Below are 4,625 nucleotides of genomic sequence, written 5' to 3' on the forward strand. Positions count from 1 at the left end.
AATAATGTTGTTAATTTTATTAATTATTATATTATGAATTTTAAAAAGGGATGAAAAGATTGAATAATATTTGAGTAATCAAGATATAAAAATATATTTCTTTAAAATAGCAAATAGCAAAAAAAATATTAAATAAAAATAAACAAATTAATCTAAAATATATTTTATACAACCTCAACTCATATGGGACTACCCCCTGAATTTAAGCATATTAATGAGGGGAGGAAAAGAAACTAACAAGGATTTTCTTAGTAGCGGCGAGCGAAAAGAAAATAGTTCAGCACTAAGTCACTTTGTCCATATGGCAAATGTGAGATGCAGTGTATGGAATATCTTAATATCTAGTATGAGAAATTAACGATTTAAGTCCTTCTTAAATGAGGCCATTTACCCATAGAGGGTGCCAGGCCCGTATAACGTTAATGATTACTAGAAAGATATTTCCAAAGAGTCGTGTTGCTTGATAGTGCAGCACTAAGTGGGTGGTAAACTCCATCTAAAACTAAATATAACCATGAGACCGATAGTAAACAAGTACCGTGAGGGAAAGTTGAAAAGAACTCTGAATAGAGAGTTAAATAGTACGTGAAACTGCTTAGAGGTTAAGCCCGATGAACCTGAATATCCATTATGAAAAATTCATCATTATAACTGTAGTATTTAATTTTTAATATTATAGTAATAGTGTGCATTTTTTTCATATAAGGACATTGTAATCTATTAACATAATAAAATATTTATCAAAAGATCATTGGTTTTTAAGTTTATTCAAATTAATTTGCTTTTAGCTTATTAACATAGAATAATTACTGATGATTTGATAAAGTGTTGATAGATTTTATTATATATAATGCTAAAATTCTTTTGAATTTTACAATAATATTATTATCATTGATTTTAATATTAATTGTATGCATTTATATGATTAACAATGCGAAAGATTCAGGATACCTTCGGGACCCGTCTTGAAACACGGACCAAGGAGTCTAACATATGTGCAAGTTATTGGGTTATATTAAACCTAATGGCGAAATTAACTTAACTGTATTAATAATGGGATTAATTTTTAATGTATTACATTATACCTCTAACTGGAGCGTACCTTGAGCATATATGCTGTGACCCGAAAGATGGTGAACTATACTTGATCAGGTTGAAGTCAGGGGAAACCCTGATGGAAGACCGAAACAGTTCTGACGTGCAAATCGATTGTCAGAATTGAGTATAGGGGCGAAAGACCATTCGAACCATCTAGTAGCTGGTTCCCTCCGAAGTTTCCCTCAGGATAGCTGGTGCATTTAAAAATTATGTAAAATAATCTTATCTGGTAAAGCGAATGATTAGAGGCCTTAGGGTCGAAACGACCTTAACCTATTCTCAAACTTTAAATGGGTAAGAACCTCACCTTTCTTGATATGAAGGTTGAGGTTATGATATAATGTGCCCAGTGGGCCACTTTTGGTAAGCAGAACTGGCGCTGTGGGATGAACCAAACGTAATGTTACGGTGCCTAAATTAACAACTCATGAAGATACCATGAAAGGCGTTGGTTGCTTAAAACAGCAGGACGGTGGACATGGAAGTCGTAATCCGCTAAGGAGTGTGTAACAACTCACCTGCCGAAGCAACTAGCCCTTAAAATGGATGGCGCTTAAGTTGTATACCTATACATTACCGCTAAAGTACATGATTTATAATACAATTTCGGTTGGATTATAAATTTTGAAACTTTAGTGAGTAGGAGGGTACAATGGTGTGCTTAGAAGTGTTTGGCGTAAGCCTGCATGGAGCCGCTATTGGTACAGATCTTGGTGGTAGTAGCAAATAATCGAATGAGACCTTGGAGGACTGAAGTGGAGAAGGGTTTCGTGTGAACAGTGGTTGATCACGAGTTAGTCGGTCCTAAGTTCAAGGCGAAAGCCGAAAATTTTCAAGTTTTAATGAAATGAAATGAATGAATTTTTATTCCATAGTAATTAAACACTTGAATAATTTTGAACGAAAGGGAATACGGTTCCAATTCCGTAACCTGTTGAGTATCCGTTTGTTATTAAAAATGGGCCTTGTGCTCATCCTGGCAACAGGAACGACCATAAAGAAGCCGTCGAGAGGTATCGGAAGAGTTTTCTTTTCTGTTTTATAGTCGTACTACCATGGAAGTCTTTCGAAGAGAGATATGGTAGATGGACTAGAAGAGCATGACATTTACTGTTGTGTCGATATTTTCTCCTCGGACCTTGAAAATTTATGGTGGGGTTACGCAAACTTCTCAACAGGCCGTACCAATATCCGCAGCTGGTCTCCAAGGTGAAGAGTCTCTAGTCGATAGAATAATGTAGGTAAGGGAAGTCGGCAAATTAGATCCGTAACTTCGGGATAAGGATTGGCTCTGAAGATTGAGATAGTCGGGCTTGATTGGGAAGCAATACCATAGTTTATGTACTCGTTCTGGGTAAATAGAGAATTTCGATTCTTGTTCCCCGGATAGTAGTTACGTAGCCAATTGTGGAACTTTCTTGCTAAAATTTCTAAAGGATTTATTATTGTATAGATACTTTTTAAATTATAACGATTATCAATTAACAATCAATTCAGAACTGGCACGGACTTGGGGAATCCGACTGTCTAATTAAAACAAAGCATTGTGATGGCCCTAACGGGTGTTGACACAATGTGATTTCTGCCCAGTGCTCTGAATGTCAAAGTGAAGAAATTCAAGTAAGCGCGGGTAAACGGCGGGAGTAACTATGACTCTCTTAAGGTAGCCAAATGCCTCGTCATCTAATTAGTGACGCGCATGAATGGATTAACGAGATTCCCTCTGTCCCTATCTACTTTCCCCTGCGGGTTTGGGGAAAGAATATGCCCGCGGCAAGGCATGCCTGTCGTAAAAGGCGACTAAAAGCCAATATGCACTATGACTGTTATTATATTCTTTGCCCAGTAATATCAGCATAGTATATGGAGTGATAGTGCTATAATACTCAGCTTGAACTGATATTAGAAACACTTTAAATGAAAAAGCAAATAAAAAGACATTTGAAGTTCAAGCGACAAATGTCACCAGTCATTTGAGTAATGGGGAGCTCAACTGGCAGTAGTTTAGGCTACGCAGTCTGACCGGAGACTTTCCGGTACCACGGGGAGCAGAAAGCCCTTGGACTTCTGTTCAATCTGCTCATTGGGTTCGGCCCTTTGGGGAGTATCGTGGTGGCTGTGGTTTAAACCTAAATGCTGGAAGAACTGAATTTTCAGTTCGAAAAAAGAAGTTACACAAGTAACTGGGTGCCGTACCCGAAAACGGAAGAGGTTTTAGGTCGGCCTCGAATCATACCAAGATGGTAGTGTGGACCCAGACACACTGCCACTGGTATCCAAATAAATACTTGCATAAGCTCGTTTTGTTTGGGGCGCTGATCAACGCATTGTATTGATCCGTTGTGTTTTGAACACCGTGAGGTAAGGCCGTCGCCGGCAGGTACTCACGTAAATCTACAACGAAAGTTGTCCCTATCTACTCATTCATTCGTAGGCATTCATAGCGAGCAGACGTGCTAGCGCATAATTTGCATAATTTGAATTTTTAATTCGGTCGTGTGAGTATTTGTGAATTTTTCAGTGTAGAGTCGGTGTAGTGAGAGTGTATACGTGCATATGTGTTGGTAGTGTGAAGTGGTTTTTCGAAAACTCACACAAAATTGCCGTGGTGGGCTTTGCCATATATATATGTAAGTATATATATATGAATTTACGAGTTTTTGTTTGAGAAATTGTGAATTTATCGAGTAGCTTTTAAATAAAACAAGTGTTTTTCGTGTTATATGATTGTGTGTACGAGCACTCTAGCTTGCGTTAGTTTTTATTTGCATAAGTAGGCTTTGATATTTCATCGGAATTTCAACGCCTGCTAACTGCAAGTAGACTTTTAATTACAGCAGGTGTTTTTCTTGTATTCACGAGATTGTGTATACGAGCACTCTTGTTTATGTTAGTTATTTTTTCGCGTTAGTAGGCTTTGACTTTTTATTAGGATTTCAACGCCTGCTAACTGCAAGTAGATTTTTAGTTACAGCAGGTGTTTTCAGTGCTGGTATTAGTTTTTTATTAGGGATAGCAGGCTTTTGCTTTTCAACGCTTGCTTAGGGCATTTGTTTGGTTGTAGGTAGCAGGTAGATTTATTAAAAGTGGTTTTTGGGAAAAAATTTTTCTTTTTTTTGGAAATTTCGTGGCAGGCAATTACAACGCCTGCTTGTGGGTGAGTGTAGGGTTAGTTGAGTGTGTACTTTAATTTTTTTTTTTTTTTTTTTTCTGGATTAGATTTGTAGATTAGGTTTTGTAGGCGGGCCCGTCCGTAGTCTTAGTGACTGTGCCGTGGTGGTGTTTTTGGCTTGGGTGGCCTATTCAGGAGTGCTGGGTTGAGTGTCTGGTTTTCAGTTGCTGCTGTTTTCTAGGGGATTTCGCCAGTTTTGCTTCTAGGGTGTTAGTGGTTGTCCTAGTATTGGAGGCGCTGACTCCAGGGTGAATTAAGGTCATAGTGGTTGACTTTTAGCCCACGGTGCGATTGATACAACGTCACATCGGTCGATTCGCAACCGTTACGGGGACTTTGTTCTGTCCGGCGGTTA

The 4,625-nt window shown here is 38.2% G+C and overlaps 1 pseudogene; it reads left to right on the forward strand.

Annotated features, from left to right (window-relative positions):
* Nucleotides 1-169: 169 nt before the first annotated feature.
* LOC138858464 (large subunit ribosomal RNA) lies at nt 170-2,889 on the forward strand (annotated as a pseudogene).
* Nucleotides 2,890-4,625: the final 1,736 nt, after the last annotated feature.

This window comes from Bactrocera oleae, unplaced genomic scaffold, assembly GCF_042242935.1.
Source record: "Bactrocera oleae isolate idBacOlea1 unplaced genomic scaffold, idBacOlea1 ctg00000009.1, whole genome shotgun sequence".
In the NCBI taxonomy this organism is placed as follows: domain Eukaryota; kingdom Metazoa; phylum Arthropoda; class Insecta; order Diptera; family Tephritidae; genus Bactrocera; species Bactrocera oleae.